Source organism: Canis lupus, chromosome 3 (genome assembly GCF_003254725.2).
Source record: "Canis lupus dingo isolate Sandy chromosome 3, ASM325472v2, whole genome shotgun sequence".
Classification (NCBI taxonomy): Eukaryota; Metazoa; Chordata; class Mammalia; order Carnivora; family Canidae; genus Canis; species Canis lupus.
The window spans coordinates 31,590,044-31,613,537 of record NC_064245.1 but is presented as its reverse complement, the minus strand read 5'-3'; the positions used below and the strand labels follow the sequence as shown (position 1 = coordinate 31,613,537).

Below are 23,494 nucleotides of genomic sequence, written 5' to 3'. Positions count from 1 at the left end.
ATAGCCAGGGGAATTTTAAAAAGAAAACCATATCTGGGGGCATCACAATGCCAGATTTCAGGTTGTACTACAAAGCTGTGGTCATCAAGACAGTGTGGTACTGGCACAAAAACAGACACATAGACCAGTGGAACAGAATAGAGAATCCAGAGTGGACCCTGAACTTTATGGGCAACTAATATTCGATAAAGGAGGAAAGACTATCCATTGGAAGAAAGACAGTCTCTTCAATAAATGGTGCTGGGAAAATTGGACATCCACATGCAGAAGAATGAAACTAGACCACTCTCTTTCACCATACACAAAGATAAACTCAAAATGGATGAAAGTTCTAAATGTGAGACAAGATTCCATCAAAATCCTAGAGAAGAACACAGGCAACACCCTTTTTGAACTCGGCCATAGTAACTTCTTGCAAGATACATCCACGAAGGCAAAAGAAACAAAAGCAAAAATGAACTATTGGGACTTCATCAAGATAAGAAGCTTTTGCACAGCAAAGGATACAGTCAACAAAACTCAAGACAACCTACAGAATGGGAGAAGATATTTGCAAATGACCTATCAGATAAAGAGCTAGTTTCCAAGATCTATAAAGAACTTCTTAAACTCAACACCAAAGAAACAAACAATCCAATCATGAAATGGGCAAAAGACATGAACAGAAATCTCACAGAGGAAGAAAGACATAGACATGGCCAACATGCACATGAGAAAATGCTCTGCATCACTTGCCATCAGGGAAATACAAATCAAAACCACAATGAGATACCACCTCACACCAGTGAGAATGGGGAAAATTAACAAGGCAGGAAACAACAAATGTTGGAGAGGATGCGGAGAAAAGGGAACCCTCCTGCACTGTTGGTGGGAATGTGAACTGGTGCAGCCACTCTGGAAAACTGTGTGGAGGTTCCTCAAACAGTTAAAAATAGACCTGCCCTACGACCCAGCAATTGCACTGTTGGGGATTTACCCCAAAGATACAGATGCAGTGAATCGCCGGGACACCTGCACCCCGATGTTTCTAGCAGCAATGGCCACGATAGCCAAACTGTGGAAGGAGCCTCGGTGTCCAACAAAAGATGAATGGATAAAGAAGATGTGGTTTATGTATACAATGGAATATTACTCAGCTATTAGAAATGACAAATACCCACCATTTGCTTCAACGTGGATGGAACTGGAGGGTATTATGCTGAGTGAAGTAAGCCAGTCGGAGAAGGACAAACATTATATGTTCTCATTCATTTGGGGAATATAAATAATAGTGAAAGGGAATATAAGGGAAGGGGGAAGAAATGTGTGGGAAATATCAGAAAGGGAGACAGAACGTAAAGACTGCTAACTCTGGGAAACGAACTAGGGGTGTTGGAAGGGGAGGAGGGCGGGGGGTGGGAGCAATGGGTGACGGGCACTGGGGGTTATTCTGTATGTTAGTAAATTGAACACCAATAAAAAAAAAAAAAACAAGAGGAAACAAAAAAAAAAAGGAGTCGGTTCTTTGAAAGAATTAAGAAGATAGATAAACCATTAGCCAACCTTATTAAAAAGAAGAGAGAGGAGACTCAAATTAATAAAATGAATGAGAAAGGAGAGATCACTACCAACACCAAGGAAATACAAACGATTTTAAAAACATATTATGAACAGCTATACGCCAATAAATTAGGCAATCTAGAAGAAATGGATGCATTCCTGGAAAGCCACAAACTACCAAAACTGGAAGAGGAAGAAACAGAAAACCTGAACAGGCCAATAACCAGGGAGGAAACTGAAGCAGTCATCAAAAACCTCCCAAGACACAAGAGTCCAGGGCCAGATGGCTTCCCAGGGGAATTCTATCAAACGTTTAAAGAAGAAATCATACCTATACTACTAAAGCTGTTTGGAAAGATAGAAAGAGATGGAGTACTTCCAAATTCGTTCTATGAGGCCAGCATCACCTTAATTCCAAAACCAGACAAAGACCCCACCATAAAGGAGAATTACAGACCAATATCCCTGATGAACATGGATGCAAAAATTCTCAACAAGATACTAGCCAATAGGATCCAACAGCACATTAAGAAAATTATTCACCACGATCAAGTAGGATTTATCCCCGGGACACAAGGCTGGTTCAACACTCGTAAAACAATCAATGTGATTCATCATCTCAGCAAGAGAAAAACCAAGAACCATATGATCCTCTCATTAGATGCAGAGAAAGCATTTGACAAAATACAGCATCCATTCCTGATCAAAACTCTTCAGAGTGTAGGGATAGAGGGAACTTTCCTCAACATCTTAAAAGCCATCTACGAAAAGTCCACAGCAAATATCATTCTCAATGGGGAAGCACTGCGAGCCTTTCCCCTAAGATCAGGAACAAGACAGGGATGTCCACTCTCACCACTGCTATTCAACATAGTACTAGAAGTCCTAGCCTCAGCAATCAGACAACAAAAAAACATCAAACGCATTGAAATTGGCTAAGAAGAAGTCAAACTCTCCCTCTTTGCCGATGACATGATACTCTACATAGAAAACCCAAAAGCCTCCACCCCAAGATTGCTAGAACTCATACAGCAATTTGGTAGCGTGGCAGGATACAAAATCAATGCCCAGAAATCAATGGCATTTCTATACACTAACAATGAGACTGAAGAAAGAGAATTTAAGGAGTCAATCCCATTTACAATTGCACCCAAAAGCATAAGATCCCTAGGAATAAACCTCATCAAAGAGGTAAAGGATCTATACCCTAAAAACTATAGAACACTTCTGAAAGAAATTGAGGAAGACACAAAGAGATGGAAAAATATTCCATGCTCATGGATTGGCAGAATTAATATTGTGAAAATGTCAATGTTACCCAGGGCAATATACACGTTTAATGTAATCCCTATCAAAATACCATGGACTTTCTTCAGTGAGTAAGAACAAATTATTTTAAGATTTGTGTGGAACCAGAAAAGACCCCGAATAGCCAGGGGAATTTTAAAAAAGAAAACCATAGCTGGGGGCATCACAATGCCAGATTTCAGGTTGTACTACAAAGCTGTGGTCATCAAGACAGTGTGGTACTGGCACAAAAACAGACACATAGATCAATGGAACAGAACAGAGAACCCAGAAGTGGACCCTCAACTCTATGGCCAGCTAATATTCGATAAAGGAGGAAAGACTATCCATTGGAAGAAAGACAGTCTCTTCAATAAATGGTGCTGGGAAAATTGGACATCCACATGCAGAAGAATGAAACTAGACCCCTCTCTTTCACCATACACAAAGATAAACTCAAAATGGATGAAAGTTCTAAATGTGAGACAAGATTCCATCAAAATTCTAGAGGAGAACACAAAAAGGCAACACCCTTTTTGAACTCGGCCACAGTAACTTCTTGCAAGATACATCCACGAAGGCAAAAGAAACAAAAGCAAAAATGAACTATTGGGACTTCATCAAGATAAGAAGCTTTTGCACAGCAAAGGATACAGTCAACAAAACTCAAAGACAACCTACAGAATGGGAGAAGATATTTGCAAATGACCTATCAGATAAAGGGCTAGTTTCCAAGATCTATAAAGAACTTCTTAAACTCAACACCAAAGAAACAAACAATCCAATCATGAAATGGGCAAAAGACATGAACAGAAATCTCACAGAGGAAGACATAGACATGGCCAACATGTACATGAGAAAATGCTCTGCATCACTTGCCATCAGCGAAATACAAATCAAAACCACAATGAGATACCACCTCACACCAGTGAGAATGGGGAAAATTAACAAGGCAGGAAACAACAAATGTTGGAGAGGATGCGGAGAAAAGGGAACCCTCCTGCACTGTTGGTGGGAATGTGAACTGGTGCAGCCACTCTGGAAAACTGTGTGGAGGTTCCTCAAAGAGTTAAAAATAGACCTGCCCTACGACCCAGCAATTGCACTGTTGGGGATGTACCCCAAATATTCAGATGCAATGAAACGCCGGGACACCTGCACCCCGATGTTTCTAGCAGCAATGCCCACAATAGCCAAACTGTGGAAGGAGCCTCGGTGTCCAACGAAAGATGAATGGATAAAGAAGATGTGGTTTATGTATACAATGGAATATTACTCAGCCATTAGAAACGACAAATACCCACCATTTGCTTCGACGTGGATGGAACTGGAGGGTATTATGCCAAGTGAAGTAAGTCAATCGGAGAAGGACAAACAGTGTATGTTCTCATTCATTTGGGGAATATAAATAATAGTGAAAGGGAATATAAGGGAAGGGAGAAGAAATGTGTGGGAAATATCAGAAAGGGAGACAGAACATAAAGACACCTATCTCTGGGAAACGAACTAGGGGTGGTGGAAGGGGAGGAGGGCGGGGGGTGGGGGTGAGTGGGTGACGGGCACTGAGGGAGACACTTGACGGGATGAGCACTGGGTGTTTTTCTATATTTAGGCAAATTGAACACCAATAAAAAATTATTTTATTAAAAAAAATAAAGCTCATTGGTTTTGTGAAGACTGGTTCTTCTAGGTGGGTTTTGCGGAGTAAGAAGAAAATTATTTAAAATAAATAGCTTGAGTAGGTCAGGGATTTAAATTTTTTTTTTATTTTTTATTTTTTATTTATGATAGGCACACAGTGAGAGAGAGAGAGAGAGGCAGAGACACAGGCAGAGGGAGAAGCAGGCTCCATGCACCGGGAGCCGACGTGGGATTCGATCCCGGGTCTCCAGGATCACGCCCTGGGCCAAAGGCAGGCGCTAAACCGCTGCGCCACCCAGGGATCCCTAGGTCCGGGATTTAAATACAATGCAAATCCTCATCACTATTTCTGACTCGCAGATACAAGGTTCTTTGGAGCCAAGTGTACCTTCTTCTGAAGAATATCTTGAAGGATGAATACATGCCCATTCCCACTGTCCTGGCCAAGACAACATGGGCAAAGAAATGATCATGCGGGCAGCCTGGGTGGCTCAGCGGTTTAGCACCACCTTCCACCTAGGGTCCTCTCCTGGAGACCCGGGATCGAGTCCTGCGTCGGGCTCCCTGCATGGAGCCTGCTTCTCCCTCTGCCTGTGTCTCTGCCTCTCTCTCTGTGTGTCTCTCTCATGAATAAATAAAATCTTAAAAAAAAAAAGAAAAAGAAATGATCATGCTAACTCTGGGCACAAGATTCTGGCCATCAAATCAGGATCCTAGACGGGAACTCACTGTTCTCTTAAGCATTGGGCATTCTCCACTCTGGAGTAATATGTACCCAAGGAAGAGTGATGAACTGGGCCTAACAAGCTTGGCTAGTGGAGTATTTGAGATACAAATACAAATCACAAATATGCTGGTTTCTAGGTCACAGTAGTTATCACTGTCCATTCGTTTTATTCACAACTAAAAATTCTGAAAGCCACATTCAAAGTCCATCATTTCTATCCTCACAGCCATGCACAGAGATGAGGCAGTCATGATAAATCTGGGTGCAGGGAGCAAGGAGTTAAATGAATGCTTAATGAACTTCAGCTGAACAGCACAAATGCACACCAGGCTCAAACCAACAGAAATAAAAAAACACATCTGTATTTTCTTGAGACTATGTTCTAAGATCCCACCAAGCACAGAATTTATACAAATGCAAATCTTATCCCTGGAATGCTCTGCAATCCTATTAGATAACCTGAAATTAGGCCAGAGATGATATTTTACACCCCACTCACAGGGCAGGTTCTCCACTAACTCCTGTGAAGTTTCTGTGCTTAAGGCCCCTGCTTGTAGGCAAACGTTCTCCAGATACAAGATATAAAGAAGACAAATAACAAAATGGTAGATATAAACCCTACCATGTTAAGTATTTATATGAAATGTAAATGGACTAGACAATCCAAAAACAGTATTGACACAATGAATTTTTTTAAAATGAACCAATTCTATGCTACGAGAGACATATTTTAAAGTTAAAAACAGGGTGAAGCTGAATGCATGGAAAAAAAAATACATGTAAAGAGAAACCAAAAATGGACAAAAGTAGCTTTACTAGTAATAGATAAAATGAAATAAAAGAGAATTGAAGACAAAAACCAATACTAAAAAATGATAAAAGTTCCAATCCTTCAGCAAGATTTAACAATTATAAACACATATGTACTTAACACAGCTTTATAATACATGAAACTGCTGAGAATATAATTTTATATGCAAAACATCCTAAAGATTCCATAAAAACTGTTGGAGCTAATCAATAAATGAATTCAGCAAAGCTGTAAGATACAAAAGCAACACATAAAAATCAGTTGCATTTCTATATTTAGCAATGAACAACCAAAAAAGGTATTAAGAAAACATTTTAGGGGTGCCTCAGTGGCTCAGTTGGGCATCTGCCTTCAGCTCAGGTCATGATCTTGGGGTCCTGGGATTGAGCCCCAGATTGGGCTCCCTGCTTCTCTTTCTCCCTCTGCCCCTCTCCCCACTTGTGTTTGCTCTCTCACCTGTGTTTTCTCTTCCCCTCCCTCTCTCCCTCCCTCAAATAAATAAATAAATAAATAAAATCCTTTTAAAAAAGAAAGAGGGAGAGCCCCAGACTAACCCACTAACAACAAAAGGACTAAAACTTGACCACAACAGGCAGAGAGCCACGGCACATGACGGTACTGAAGGCAAATGCAGTTCAGCCACAACAGTAGGGCAAATGTAACACACATAGGAGACACCTCTGAAACACCAGGTTCTGGTGAATAGGACACACTACACTGTAGAGCATCTCAGGACCTCCTCTTCATAAGGCCACTATTTTCAGGAACAGGAGACATAGCTGACTTTCTTAACACATAGAAACAGACACAGAAAGTTAGACCAAATGAGACAAAGGAATATGTCCCAAATGATAAAACAGAAAATCCACAGCCAGAGACCTAAACAAACAGAAATAAACAATATGCCTTATAGAGAATTTAAAGTAATAAAGATACCCACTAGGCTTAAAAAAAAAAAAAAAGAAAGAAAGAAAAAATATATTCAGTGGACTTGATCTTGATAAAAAGTGGAGGACTTCAAGGAGACCCTCAGAAAAGAGATAGAAAACATAAAAAGAACCAATTAGAGATGAAGAATTCAATAAGTAAAATTAAAAATACACTAGAGAGAACAAATAGTAGACTAGAGGAAACAGAACAATGGATCAGTAACCTGTAGGACATAATAATGAATAACAAGCTGAACAAGAGAAAAATAATAATTAAAAGTCACAACAAAGGGAACTCAATGACATCATCAAGTGTAATAACATTCTCATTATAGGGATCAAGAAGGAAAAGAAAGAGAAGAGGAAACAGAACATTTATTTCAAGAAATAATAGCTGAGGGACGCCTGGGTGGCTCAGCAGTTGAGCACCTGCCTTTGGCCCAAGGCGTGATCCTGGAGTCCTGGGATCGAGTCCTACATCAGGCTTCCTGCATGGAGCCTGCTTCTCTCTCTGCCTATGTCTCTGCCTCCCTCTCTCTCTCTCTCTGTGTCTCTCATGAATAAATAAATAAAATCTTAAAAAAAATAGCTGAAAACTTCATAAGTCTGGTGAAGAAAAACAGAAATCTAGATCCAGGAGGCACAGACAGCCACCAGCAAAACAACCCAAGAAGGTCCACAGATAGACACAGTAATTGAAGTAATAAAAGTAGTGAAAAGAAAAAAAAAATTATTGCAGCAAAAGAAAAGAAGACACTTGCATATAAGGAAAACCTCATAAGGCTGTCAGTGAATTTTTCAGGATAAACTTTGCAGGCCAGAAGAGAGTAGCATGATGTATTTAAATGCTGGGAAAACAAAAAACAAAAACCTGTGCAACCAAGAATACACTATCCTGAAAGACAATCATTCAGAATAGTCCCAGACAAACAAAAGCTAAAGTAATTCACCACTAAACCAGCCTTACAAGAAATGTTCAAGAGAACTCTTCCTGGAAAGGAAAGACCTTAAGTAGGAGTAAGAAAAGTAGGAAGCGGGATCCCTGGGTGGCGCAGTGGTTTAGCGCCTGCCTTTGGCCCAGGGCGCGATCCTGGAGACCTGGGATCGAGTCCCACGTCGGGCTCCCGGTGCATGGAGCCTGCTTCTCCCTCTGCCTATGTCTGTGCCTCTCTCTCTCTCTCTCTGTGTGACTATCATAAATAAATAAATTTAAAAAAAAAAGAAAAGTAGGAAGCATAGAGGCAGGAAAATTAAATATATCTATACAATGACGCTGGTGGCAAGGGATTCACAAAATAAAAGGATGTAATGTATGACACCATATACCTAAAATGCTGGGGGAAGAGGAGTAAAGCATGGGTTCAAACTTAAGCAGCCATCAATTTAACATAGATAGTTATATGCCTAAGATGTCATATATAAACCTAATGAAATCACAAATCAAAAACAAATAATAGATATGCAAAATATAAAGAGAAAGGAATCCATATGTATATACCTAAAGAAAGCCAGTAAACCATGAGAAAATAGCAAGAAAGGAACAGAGAACTACAAAAACAAGCATAAAACAAGTAACAAAATGGCAATAAGTACAAACTTATCAATAATTACTCTGAATGTAAACAGACTAAGGCTTCAATCAAAACATACAGTGATGGAATGGATGAAAAAGCAAGGCCCATTTATAGAGTTCCAATAAGAGACTCATTTCAGACCTAAAAACATGAATTTTGAAAGGAATAGAAAAGCAAAAGAAAGTGAAAAGAAAACCAAGGTAACAACACTTACTGTGCACAAAACAGACTTTGAAACAAAGATTGTAACAAGAGACAAAGAAGGACACTATATAATAAAAGGGAACAACCCAACAAGAAGATATAACAATTGTAAATATTTATGCCCTCAACTTGGGAGCACCCAAATACATAAAATAGTTAATAATAAACATAAAAGAACTAATGAATAGTAATACAATAATAGTAGGGGACTTTAATAATGCACCACTTACAGATCAATGGCAATATCTTCCACACAGAAAATCAACAAGGAAACAGTGCTTTGCCTGACACACTGGACTAAATAGATTTAACAGATATATTCAGATCATTCCATCCTAAAACATCAGGTTACAATTCTTTTCAAGTGCACACAGAACATACTCCAGAACAGATCACATATTATACCACAAAACAAATCTCAACAAATTCAAAAAGACTGAAGTCATACCATGCATCTTTTCTGACCATGCTATAAAATTAGAAATCAACCACAAGAAAAAAATCTGGTTAGCACAAATATATGGAGGTTAAATAACATGCTACTAAACAATGAATGGGAGACGCCTGGGTGGCTCAGTGGTTGAGCGTCTGCCTTCAGCCCAGGGCATGATCCTGGGTTCCCAGGATCGAGTCCCACATCGGGCTCCCTACATGGAGCCTGCTTCTCTATCTGCCTATATCTGCCTCTGTGTGTGTGTGTGTGTGTGTGTGTGTGTGTCTCATGAATAAATAAATAAAATCTTTAAAAATAATAATAATAAAATAAACAATGAATGGGTCAACCAGAAAATCAAAGAGGAAATTTTTGAAAATACCTGGAGACAAATGAAAATAAAAACACTACAATCCAAAATCTTTGGGATGCTGCAAAAGCAGTTCTAAGAGGGAAGTTTATAGTAGCAATGCAGGCCTGTATCAAGCAGCAAGAAAAATCTCAAACAACCTGCCCTTACACCTAAAAGAGCTAGAAAAAGGAAAATAAAACCCAAAACCAGTAGAAAGGAAATAATAAAGATTAGAGTAAATATAAATCACAATGAAACAGACAAAAAACACAATAGAATGGGAAAATGGTTCTTTGAAAAGATCAACTAAACTGATAAACTTCCAGCTAGACTCATTTAAAAAAGAAGAGGAGGGGAGACAGAGGACTCAAACAAAATCACAAGCTAAAGAAGAGAATAATAACTGACACTACAGAAATACAAATGATTTCAACAGAATACTATGAAAAACCATATGCCAATAAAGTGGAAAACCTAGAAGAAATAGATAAATTCTTAGAAATATAAAACCTCCAAAACTGAAGCAGGAAAAACAGAACATTTGAACAGAGTGATTACCAGCAATAAAACTGAATCAGTAATCAAAAAAGTCTCAACAAATGAAAATTCAGAACCAGACAGCTTCACATGAGAATTCTACCAAACACTTAAAGAGTTAATAATCTATTTTTCTCAAATTATTCCAAAATACAGAAGAGAAGGGAAAACTTCCAAATTCATCCTATGAGGCCAGCATTACACTGATACCAAAACCAGATAAAGACATTATTAGGGATGCCTGTTCTCTGCCTATGTCTCTGCCTTTCTCTCTCTCTCTCTTTCATGAATAAATAAATAAAATCTTAAAAAACAAAAAAGGTGTCTGCTGATGATTATTTTTTAAAAAAAAGACACTATTAAAAAAGAGAACTACAGGACAATATCTCTGGAACACAGATGCAAAACTCCTAAGAAATCAGGAGTTAAGTGTCAGAGGAGTAGGGAGGCCCTAAGTGCATCTTGTCCCTCGAACACAGGTAGATAGTTATCAAATCATTCTGAATACCCCAAAAAATTGATAGGAGGTCCAAGAGAACAAAACTGCACGTCTACAAAAAGCAACCATCTCTTGGAAGACCAAAACACATCCAGGATTTAGTTATTTTGTCTTTATTCTTTGTTTCTTTTTTTGCCTGCCTGCCTGCCTGCCTTCCTTCCTCCCTTCCTTCTTTTCTTTTCTGGACAAAATGACAAAACAGAGAAACTCACCCCAAAAGAAAGAAAAGCAAGTACAACTCACAGCCAGGGATTTAGTCAACACTGACATAAGAAGTCTGAAATACAATTTAAAAACAACAAGCATAAGGATACTAGCTAGGCTTGAGAAAAGCATAGAAGATACTAGAGAATTTCCTATTGCAGAGATAAAAGAACTAAAATCTAGTCAGGCTGAAATAAAAAATGCTATAACCAAGATGCAGATGCAAATGCAAATGGAGGCCATAAAAACAAGGTTGGAAAAGCAGAGAAGCAAATCAGTGATAAAGAAGGTAAAGTACTGTCTTAGTTCTAATAAGACAGTAACAGAAGCTGTCTGGTTCTGGATTTTCATTTGTTGAGAGTTTTTCAATTACTGATTCAGTTTAATTGTTGGTAATCAGTCTGTTCAAATGCTCTGTTTTTCCTGTAATAGGGCCTGGGTGGCTCACTTCGTTAATCTGCCTTTGGCTCAGGTCATGATCCCAGAGTCCTGGGATTGAGCCTCCCATCCCTGCTCAATAAGGAGTCTGTCTCTCTGTGCCTCCCGCCACTCATGCTCTTTCACACAGGTACACTGTCTCTCAAAAAAAATCTTCAAATAAGCTAAATTAATAATAATAATAATAATAATAAATATCATAGAGTCCCAAAAAATGGAGAGAAAAATAACTGAAAACTTCCCTAATTTGGGGAAGGACACAGACATCAAAATACAAGAAGCACAGAGAACTCCCATTAAATTCAACAAAAGCCAACTAAGCTAAGGTATGTAATAATAGTAAAATTCACAAAATACATAGACAAGGAGACAATCCTGAAAGAAGGCAGAAAAAGTCCTTACACTACAAGGGAAGACAGATCAGGGTTGCAGCACACCTGTCCACAGAAACTTGGCATGCCAGAGAAAATGGCAGGAAATATTTAATGGGCTGAATGGAAAAAAAATACAGAGCCAAGACTCCTTTATCCAAAAGGTTGTCAATTGAATAGAAGGAAAGATAAGAGTTTCACAGACAAAAACTAAAGCGGTTCATGACAAGAAAACCAACACTGCAAGAAATTTTAGGAGGGACTGCTTAGGTGGAGGGGGGAGAAATCACCAAAAGCAACAAGGATAGAAGGGACCCAAGAACCTCATCAGAAACACCAACTCTATGGCACTAAATTCGTATCTTTCAAAAATTACTCCGAATATAGATGGACTACATGTTCCAGTCAAAAGACAGGATATCAGAATGGATTAAAAAGATCCATCTAGGGGATCCCTGGGTGGCTCAGCGGTTTGGCACCTGCCTTTGGCCCAGGGCGCGATCCTGAAGTCCCGGGATCGAGTCCCGCGTCAGGCTCCCTCTGCCTGTGTCTCTGCCTCTCTCTCTGTGTCTATCATGAATAAATAAATAAAATCTTAAAAAAAAAAAAAAAGGTCCATCTACATGCTGCCTCAAGAGACTCATTTTAGGGGCACCTGGCTCAGCTGGTTAAGTGCCTTCAGCTCAGGTCATGATCCCCATGGTCAAGCCCCACATTGGGCTCTCTGCTCAGTGGGGAGCCTACTTCCCTCTCTTCTCCCCACTTGCTCTCTCTTAAGCTATCTTTGTCTCTCTCTCAAATAAATAAAATCTTTAAAAGAAAAGAGAGCAAAGAAGAAAAGAAGAAAATAAAATCATTTTATTTATTTTGTGTGTCTTTGATTTTTTTCCTTTTAAAAAAACTTAAATTCAATTTGCCAACATCTAACACCCAGTGCTTATCCCATCAAGTGCCCTCCTTAGTGTCCATCATCCCGTCACTCAATCCCCCCACTCTCCTCCCCTTCCACAACCCTTTGTTTCCCAGAGTTAGGAGTCTCTCATGGTTTGTCTTCCTCTCTAATTTTCCCCACTCAGTTTCCTTCCTTTCCCTTATAGTCCCTTTCACTATTTCTTAGAGACTCATTTTAGACATAAATCACTGTCAGATTGAAAGTGAGGGAATAGAGAACCACCTATGCTAATGGACGTCAAAAAAAAAAAGCCAGAGTAGCCATACTTGAATCAGAAAAACCAGATTTTAAAACAAAGACATGAGAGATGAAGGACATTACATCATAATTAAGGGGTCTATCCATCAAGAAGATATAACAATTGTAAATATACCCCCAACTTGGGAGCACCCAAATATAACTCAATTAAAAACAAACATAAACTCATTGATAAGGGTGCTGGGTGGCTCACTTGGTTAAAGGGCTGACTTTGGATTTCAACCTAGGTCATGACCTCAGGGTTCTGGGACCAAGCCCCTGAATCTGGCTCTGTGCTCAGCAGGAGTCTGCTTGAGGCTTTCTTTCCCTCTGCCCCTCTCCCTGCTCACTCACACTTTCTCTCTAAAATAAGTAAACAGGGCTGGCGGGGTGGCTCAGCGGTTTAGCACTGCCTTAATCCCAGGGCGTGATCCTGGAGACCCAGGATTGAGTACCACATCAGGCTACCAGCATGGAGCCTGCTTCTCCCTCTGCCTGTGTCTCTCTGCCTCTCCCTCTCTCTCTGTGTCTCTCATGAATAAAATAAATAAAATCTTAAAAAAATAATAAGTAAATAAAACTTAAAAAAAAAGAACTCATTGATAATAACTTAATGATAGTAAGAGACTTTAACACCCTCATACAACAGTAGACAGATCATCTAAATAAAACATCAACAAGGAAACAAAAGCTTTGAATGACACAATGGACTAGATGGACTTAAAAGAAATATTCAGAACATTTCATCCTAATGGAGCAGAATACACATTCTTTTCAAGTGCATATGGAACATTTTCCAGAATAGATCATATTCTGGGGCACAAATCAGGACTCAATCAGTACAAAAAGACTGAAATCATACCATGTGTATTTTCAGACCACAATGCTAGGAAACTTGAAGTCAACCACAAGAAAATATTTGGAAAGACCTCAAATCATGGAGGTTAAAGAATATCTACTAAAAAAAAAAAAAGAATATCTATTATAGAGTGAATGGGTTAACCAAAAGATTAAAGAAGAAATTAAGAAGTACATGGAAGAAAACAAAAATGAAAACATGATATTCCAAAACACTGGGAGGCAGCAACGGCAATACTAAGAGGGAAGTATATTGCAATACAAGCCCACCTCAAGAAGCAAGAAAATACTCGAACACACCCAAAACTTACATCTAAAGGAGCCAGAACAGAAATAGCAAATAGAGTCTATAGCCAGCAGAAAAAAATAGTAAAACTTAGAGCAGAAATAAACAATGTGGAAACAAAAAAAACAAAACAGTAGAATGGAGTAATGAAATTAAGAACTGGTTCTTCAAAAGAATTAATGAAATTGATAACCCCTAACCAAACTTATCAAAAAGAGAAATGGCCCAAATAAAGTCATAAATGAAAGGGGAGAGATCACAACCAACACCACAGAAATACAAACAGAGTAACAATTACAAGAGAATACCACAAAAAATTACATGCCAACAAACTGTGCAACTTGGAAGGAATGGGCAAATTCCTAGAACCTTACAAACTACCAAAAGTGAAACAGGAAGAAATAAAAAACTTGAATAGACCCATAATCAGCAAAGAAACTGAATCAATAATCAAAAATCTCCCAACAAACAACAGTCCTGGGCCAGAGGGCTTCCCGGGGGAGTTGTACCAGACACTGAAAGAAGAGTTAGTAATACTCATTTTTCTCAAACAGTTTCAAAAAATGAAATGGAAGGAAAACTTCCAAACTCATTCTCTAAAGCCAGCATTACTTTGATTCCAAAACTGGGCAAAGACCTCAAGTTCTTTTTTAAAAAATCTTAAAAAAAAATTTTTTTTTAATTTTTAAAAATTCTTTTTAGAAGAATTACAGGTCAACATCCCTGATGAACACGGATGCAAAAATTCTCAATAAAATACTAACAAATTGAACACAACAGTACATTAGAAAAAATTATTCACCACAATCAGGTGGCATTTATTCCTGGGCTACAAGGCTGGTTCAATATTCGCAAATCAATCAATGTGATATACCACATTAATAAAAGATATAACCGTATGATCCATTTAATAAATGCAAAAAAAAGCTTTTGACAAAATACAGCATCCATTTTTTTTTTTTTTTTAAGATTTATTTATTTATTCATTCAGAGAGAGCGAAGAGAGAGGCAGAGTCACAGGCAGAGGGAGAAGCAGGCTCCACACAGAAAGCCCAATGTGGACTCGATCCGGGTCTCCTGGATCACACCGCGGGCTGCAGGCGGCGCTAAACCGCTGCGCCACCAGGGCTGCCCCAGCATCCATTCTTGATAAAAACCCTCAACAAAGTAGGGATAGAGGGAACACACCTCAACATCATAAAGGCCATATACTAAAGACTGACAGCAAATATCATCCTCAGTGGGGGAAAAACTGAGAGCCTTTGCCCTAAGGTCAGGAATGAGACAAGGATGTCCACTCTCACCATTGCTATTTAGCATACTATTGGAAGTCAGAGCCTCAGCAATCAGACCACAAAAAAATAAAATGCATCCAAATCAGCAAAGAAGAACTCAAACTTTCACTATTTGAGGATGACAGGATATGCTTTGTAGAAAACCTGAAGGACTCCACCAAAAAACTGCTAGAACTAGTACCTGAATTCAGCAAAGTTGCAGGATATAAAATCAATGTGCAGAAATCTGCTGCATTTCTATACACCAATATCAAAGCAGCAGAAAAAGAAATCAAGGAATCAATCCCATTTGTAACTGCACCAAAAACAATAAAATACTAGGGATAAGCCTAACTAAAGAGGTTAAAGATCCATGCTCTAAAAACTATAGAAAACTCATGAAAGAAATCGAAGAGGACACAAAGAAATGGAAAAAGCATTCCATTTATGCTCATGGATTCGAAGAGCAAACATAGTTAAAATGTCTATACTATCCAAAGCAATTTACACATTTAATACAATCCCTATCAAAATACCACTAGTATTTTTCACAGGGCTGGAACAAATAATCCTAAAATTTGTATGGAAACACAAGAGGCCCCTGAATAGCCGAAGCAATTCTGAAGAAGAAAAAACTGGAGGCATAATGATTCCAAACTTCAAGCTTACAAAAGCTAGGATCATTAAGACAGTGTGGTACTGGCACAAAAACAGACACATGGATCAATGGAACAGAATAGAGAACCCAGAAATGGATCCACAACTCTATGGTCACTAATCTTCAACAAAGTAGGAAAGAATACCCAATGGAAAAAAGACAGCCTCTTCAACAAATGTCTCTTCAACAGACAGTATTCCCAACAAATGGGAAAATTGCACATACAGAAGAATGAAATGGAACTACTTTCTTATACTATACACAAAAATAAACTCAAAATGGATGAAAAACCTAAATGTGACACAGGAAACCACAGAAAGCCTAGAGGAGACACAGGCAGAAACCTCTCTGACCTTAGCTATAACAACTTCTTAAAAGACATATGGCAAGAGGGAAAAAAAAAGCAAAAACGAACTACTGGGATTTCATCAAAATAAAAGCTTCTGCATAAGGAAAGAAACAATCAACAAAATAAAAGGCAGCCTTCAGAATGGGAGAAGACATTTGCAAACAACATTTTTTTTAAGATTTTATTTATTTGAGAGAGAGAAAGAAAAAGCACAAGTGGGGAGAGTACCAGAGGGGAAAGGCGGTGGTGGTGGTGGTGGTGGTGGATAGAATCTCCAACAGATTCCATGCTGAGTGTGGAGCCTGAGCCATGGTCTGGGTCTCAGAACCCTGAGATCATCACCTGAGCCAAAACCAAGAGTCTGATACTCAACCAACTGAGCCACCCAGGTGCAAATAACGTATCTGATAAAGGGTTAGTATCCAAAATCTATAAAGAATTTATCAAACTCAATACCCAAAACCCCAAAAATCCAGTCAAGAAATGGGCAGAAGACATGAACAGATATTTCTCCAAAGAAGACATACACATGGCCAACAGACACATGAAATCAGCTCAACATCACTTGCCAATCACTTGAAATGCAAACCAAAAGCTGATGAGAGATCACCTCACATCTGTCAGAATGGCTGAAATTAACATCACAAGAAACAACAGGTTGCCAAGGAGGCAGAGAAAGGGGAACTCTCTTGTAGTGTTGGTGGAAATGCAAACTGGTGCAGCCACTCTGGAAAACAGGGTGGAGGTTCCTCAAAACATTAAAAATGGAACTACCCTACAATCCAGCAATTGCACTACTAGGTATTTACCAAAAGGATATAAAAATACAGATTCAAGAAAATAATTAAAAAATAAAAAAATACAGATTCGAAGGGGTACATGCACCCCGATGTTTAGAGCAACATTAACAGCCAAACTATAGAGTCCAAATGTCCATCGACTGATGAATGAAGATGTGGTACATACATAGGATGGAATATTACTCAGCCTTCAAGAACAATGAAATTTCACCATTTGCAACAATGTAGATGGAACTAAAGAGTATTACGCTAAGTGAAATAAGTCAGTCAGAGAAAGACAAATACCATATGATCTCATATGTGAAATTTAAGGCAGAAAAAAGGTGAACATACGGGAAGGGGAAAAGAAAAAAAGGAGAGAGGGGGAGACAAACCATAAGAGACTCAACGCTAGAGAACAAACTGAGGGTTGGTGGAGGGAGATAGATGAGTGATGGGTATTAAAGATGGCACTTGTTGTGATGAGCACTGGGTCTTATATATAAGTGACAAATCACTGAATTCTACTCCAGAAACCAAAATAATAAATAAAAATAAAAACAAGGACACCTGGGTGGTTCAGTCAATTATTCATGTGCCTTTGGTTCAGGTCATGATCTCAGGGTCCTGCAATCAAGCCCCATGTCAGGCTCTCTGCTCACAGGGAACCTGCTTCTGCCTCTCCTCCCTACTCCTGAGCTCTCTCGTTAACTCTCTCAAGTAAATCTAAAAAAAAAAAAAAAAAAAAAAGACTAAAGATATAAACAAAAGCACTGACTACGGTGGTGAAAAATGTGAAACAATAATGTCAATAAACAAGAGGCTGATCAAATATATCACAATATACCCATACTATGAAACACTACACTGCCATTAAAAAGAATGGAGGGTAACTCGGTTAAGCGTCTGCTTCAGCTCAGGTCATGATAGCAGGGTCCTGGGATTGAGCTCCAAGCTGGGTTCCCTGCTCAGCAGGGCGTCTTCTCCCTCTGCCCCTCACCCTACCTGAGCATGTTCGTTCATTCTCTCTCTTCTCTTAATAATCTTAAAAAAAAAAGAAAAAGAAGGAAAATGAAGATATTCATGATCTTTAAGATTTTATATATTTATTTATTTGAAAGAGAGAGCTGAGCGAGAGAGCACGAGCAGGGGGAATGACCGAAGGAGAGGGAGAAGCAGACTCCCTGCTAAGCAGGCAGCCCCTTGTGGGGTTCAATCTCAGGACCCCAAGATCATGGCCTGAGCTGTAGGCAAACACAACTGAATGAGCTACCCAGGTGCCCCACTTCAAGATCTTTCAATGGGCCAAAATCACTAGGTGAAAAGCTATTATGATATATGCAATATAATCTCATGTTATCAAAAGAACAAAAATGATGTGTATACACAGAAAAGGCTATATAGTACCACAAAATTAGAGGGAATTTCACTTTTACTAAACATAGTTCTGTACTGTTTCAATTTTTTTAATAAGTGGGAGTTTTATAATTTTTCTCATGATTTAAAAGTATTATTTGAGGGACAACTGGGTGGCCCCGTGGGTGTAGCAACAGACTCCAAACTATGGCTTTCTGCTCTGGTGGTGATCTGCAGTGCTGGGATCAAGGCCCGCCTGGGGCTCCCAGTTAGGTGGGGAGTCTGCTTGAGATACTTTCCCTCTGCCTCTCCCCTCACTCGCACATGCGTGCTTGCTTTCTGTCAAATAAACGGGTAAATCTTTTTAAAAAACATATTTGAATCTCTCAGATTGTATCCTAAATGAATACTTTTGAAAACTTTGTGCCTCTGCCCCTCAGGGACAAACTAGAAAATGGTTACTCTCAAATCGCATTAGCTAAGTGAACTAAGCCACAAAGACCTCTCATATGGGAAAAGTAATACTGTAGGAATGGAGAACTCAGGTGTTGCCAGGAGTCGAGAATGTGGGAGGGGCTGCCTAAAAAGAGACAGCTGAAGGAATTTGGGGGGTGACAGAACTGTTCTCTATCTTGACTGTGACGGTAATTCCATGACTATGTATTTGTCAAAACTCATAACCATACACCAAAAAGCAAATTTTACTATATGGAAATTTTAAAATAAATCCAAATAAACACCTATACAAAAAAAAAAAAAGAAAGAAAGAAAGAAAGAAAAGAAAAGAAAAGAAAAGAAAAGAAAGAAAAGAAAAGGAAGAAAAGAAAAAAACTGAAAAATTTTCTTTGAGCGACCTATCAGCACACAAACATATGTATTAAAATAGGAAATGTTTTCCACCACAATGATGTTTGCCTCTGTCACAGAGATGATGGTGTGGGGGAAGAGGGCAGCAGGGAATCAAACAGCACCAAATTCCTATTGAATTCGTGCAAACGCATACTTGCTGTGGCTCACGTTTATTTAAATGGTGATTTCAGTTCTGTGTCTGCACATGTACGGTTCCCGCGGAGAACCACGAATGAGCTGCAGGACACCCTCAGTGGTCCAAGCACGAGCACTGGGCGATCAGCAACTGCCACCTCTGGCTGATGAACCCGGACAGGATTTTCTGGCACCATCACCAGCTGGTGACCAAGCGGCAAGCACAGCAATCTGATAAACAGTACCGGTATCCCTGCTACTTCAATCACGAATCTTTTAACGAATACTATTACAAAAGGCCAAGGAATTCCACTGGGCTCACGAAGCAGCAAAACTGTCCAATGCGGCACACGTACCCTCTGCTACTGAGAAGAAACACTGCCAGGTCTCAGTCCACAGAAACACAGGTCATCCAACACCTGGTTTATTTATTTTTTTAAACATTGGGTTTAATAAGCAGTTGCTACCTGTAGTGTTTAGACTAACACCAGAGTGGACACGGTCCGGGCGCCTCTCCCAGCTTAAAATTCGCTCCGTAAACCCCGTTTCCAGATGACTCTCACCATTTTTATTACATCCACGATATGCTGCAAACTACATGCACCCATTTCAGGCTTAAAATATACAATTCGGCACGGCCGTGCGGAACAGTGGGTGCACCTAACCATCCCGGGGCCGTAACAAAGCCCACAACTCCTTCCCAAGAATCTGCAAAATGGTTTCGCCCCGCCAGCGTCCGTCCTGCCCTGGGCCGCAGCCGGCGGGCCCGGGGCGACTCTCGCTCCCGCTGTCGGGCCGGCGGCCGGCGCCTCCCTTTCCAACAATGACCCCGAAACACCGGTACGCCCTGCGCCCTGGAGCTCCGCCACGTGCCGGGGGTCGGGACCCGGGACCCGGGACCCTGGGGCGGGGCCGAGAGTGTGCGGGTGTCCAGGCGCGCCCAGGGCGGAGGCCCGGCGGCCACCCGGGGAGGGAGCGAGGCAGGCCGCGGAGGGAGGGAGGGAGGGAGGGAGCGAGGCCGCGGGAGCCCGAGCCCCGCCGCCCGCGCAGCCCCGGCCGGGCTCCGCCGCCTCCGTGCCCACTGGGTCCGAGGGCCGCCGTGGGGGCCGCAGGGCGGCGGGGACAGCAGCCGTCTCACCTGGTCCGCGGCGGCGGCGGCGGCGGCTCTCGCTGGTCTCGGCGGGCCCGGGAGTTTCCTGCGGGGTGAGTCACCCGGGCGCGCCGGGAATGCGCCAGGAAACGCCCGGCCTCCTCCCCTTCCTCCCGGGGCGGGGGCGCTCCGGCTCGGCCTCTTCCTCCCGGCGCTCCTCCCTCCGCGCCGGCCGGGTCCCCGCCGCCTCGGCCTCCGCCCGCCGCCCGCCGCCGCCGCCCCCGGGTCCCACCGGGCAGCGCGCCGAGCGTCTCCGGGCGGCGACGAGGCGACGCGCTGGCCCCGGCCGCGCGAAGCGCTTCCTAGGACGTCTCTGAGGACCACCGGCCGGCTTGGGCGGCCCCGCTCTGCGTGCACCGTGGGCCCGCCCGTGAGAACCGCCCGGCTCCTGGGGGAGCGGGTCCGCAGGGTCTCCGGGGCTCCCCGAGGCCCGAGGTACTGAGCCGCGGAAGCACCTGGGGGCCCGGGCGGAGTCGCCCAGCGCGCCCGCCCCCGGCGCCGCGGCCAGGTGAGCAGGGCGCACCTGCGCTCCTCCGGCGGGAAGCCGCTGGCGGCCGGGCACCGAGTCACACGCGCACGCCGCAGCCCAGTCCCAGGCGGCCGCGAGTGGAGACCGACGCAGGCCCCGAAGTGGTCACGTCTGTCCAGCGCCATCTCCCGTGAGCCAGGGGCAAACGCGCGTGCAAACTTGTGGGAATGGCTGACAAGAAAACTCGTCTTGAACAAGTCCCAAAAATCAGTCTTCAGGGAGGCCAATTAAGTGACAAATTGTACGGAAGCAGTGAAGGGAGTGAGTTTCTCACAAGCATGTTTAGGAGAAAAAATTGCCCTGAACTCCGCACCCACCCCCACCGACCCACTTCCCCTTCACCCACCCACCCGCATTCTGGTTCTAATGAAGAGCAGTAATGATGGGCATCAAGTATTCTAATCTGCCCACTAGACCGTGGAAACCACAACAGATTTGCTTACTGCATCTGTCCCCTGGATACTGCAAAAAGTCACAGCAAAAGGATCCTGACTAGACCAAAATCTACCAGTTGCCTAAATATTACGAGTTTTTATGGAGGTTCCCGGAGGTCCCTGACACAACTACAAAACATGGGCTTTGACTTTCTGGTTCCCAGCCCACGCATTTTCAGTCAGATCACTGTCTCCCTCTGCCCCTGCTTGAGACTCCAAGTTAGATTCCAAAGGGTTTTGTTTTGTTTTACACTGTAGGTGAAGGGATAGAATATAATATCAAGGTGTACTGTGAGGTTTTAAGAACATTTTTTTAATTTTTATTTATTTATTTATGATAGTCACATCACAGAGAGAGAGAGAGAGGCAGAGGGAGAAGCAGGCTCCATGCACCGGGAGCCTGACGTGGGATTCGATCCCGGGTCTCCAGGATCGCGCCCTGGGCCAAAGGCAGGCGCTAAACCGCTGCGCCACCCATGGATCCCCTTTAGAACATTTTAATTCCTAAAACAACTAATAAAAAATAAGAGGCATAGCTAAAAATCCAAGAAAGGAAACAAAGTAGAATGCTAAAACACTTAATCCAAAGAAGGCAGCAAAGAAGCAAACAGCACAGAGGATAAGGAGTAATAGACAGCAAGCTATTGGGCTTAAATCCAACTATATTAGCAATTACATTAAATGTAAATGCACTAAATACTCCAATTAAAGATAAATTGTCACATTGAATAAAACAAATCCCAAATATATGCTATATAGAAGAGACATGCTTTAGGGGCTCCTGGGGGGCTCAGTAGGTTAAGCATCTGCCTTTGCCTCAGGTCATGATTCCAGGATCCTGGGCTCCAGCCGGAGTTTGACTCCCTGTTCAGCTGCAGGTCTGCTTCTCCCTCTGTCCCTGCCCCCATCATGCTCTCTCTCTCTCTCTCTCTCTCAAATAAATAAGATCTTTTTAAAATAACAAAAGAGACATGCCTTAAATATAAGGATACAAAGAAGTTGACATTGAAAAGACAGAAAACATATACCACTTAGATAATAATCCTAAGAAAGTTGGAGTGACTATGTTAATATCAAAGACTTTTTTTTAGACTCCTAACTCTGGGAAACAAACTAGGGGTGGTGGAAGGGAAGGCGGGCGGGGGGCAGGGGTGACTGGGCGACGGGCACTGAGGTGGGCACTTGACGGGATGAGCACTGGGTGTTATTCAATATGTTGGCAAATTGAACACCAATAAAAATTTTATTAAAAAAAGACTTTTTTATGTTGAAAAAAATTTAGATTTATAGCCAGTTTAAATTATCCCAATTTTGTTGGAAACATCCAATGATTGAGAGAAGAAAGCATATGTTCCACTGGCTACTGACTATGATGCTTTGAATATCAAAGACTTTAAGGCAAAGTGTCACCAGAAATGAAAAGAGACAGGGGTGCCTGGGTAGTATAGAAGGTTAAGCTTTGCGCTCTTGGTTTTGGCTCAGGTTCTGTTCTCAGGGCTATGAGATGGAGCCCCTCACCCATGGATCCCCCTCCAGCCTCAGGTTGGCTCCTCCTCCAGCCCTATGTTGGCTCACACTGGAGCCCCCCATTGGCCTCAAGGAATATGCTTAGAAGACTCTCTCCCTCTGCCACACCCTACCGTGCTTACGGCTCCCCACCTGTACTCACTCTCTAAAATAAATGAATCTTTACGAAAGAAAGAAAGAAAGTAAGAAAGAAAGAAAGAAAGAAAGAAAGAAAGAAAGAAAGAAAGGAGAGAGAAAGAAAGAAAGAAGAAAGAAGAAAGAAAGAAGAAGGAAGGAAGGAAGGAAGGAAGGAAGGAAGGAGGAAGAAAGAAAGAAGAAGAAAGAAAGAAGAAGGAAGAAAGAAAGAAAGAAAGAAAGAAAGAAAGAAAGAAAGAAAGAAAGAAAGAAAGAAAGAAAGAAAGAAGAAAGAAAGAAAGAGGGGCAAGATGGTGGAAGAGTAGGGTCCCCAGTCCCCTGTCCCCACCAACTTATCTAAATAACTTTCAAATCATCCTGAAAACCTATGAATTCGACATGAGATTTAAAGAGAGAACAGCTGGAATGCTACAGGGAGAAGAGTTTGCGCTTCTAACAAG

General features: G+C 41.5%; 1 protein-coding gene across 3 annotated transcripts in view; it reads right to left on the bottom strand.

Moving 5' to 3' along the window:
- CYFIP1 (cytoplasmic FMR1 interacting protein 1) overlaps nucleotides 1–20,575 on the bottom strand; it is a 147,489-nt gene extending 126,914 nt beyond the window's left edge. For all 3 annotated transcript variants that reach the window (XM_025437515.3, XM_025437514.3, XM_049107986.1), the window contains exon 1: nucleotides 20,418–20,575. The gene's annotated coding sequence lies outside the window, so the exon portion shown is untranslated. The remainder of the gene's footprint in view (nucleotides 1–20,417) is intronic.
- Between the last annotated feature and the right edge of the window lie 2,919 nt (nucleotides 20,576–23,494).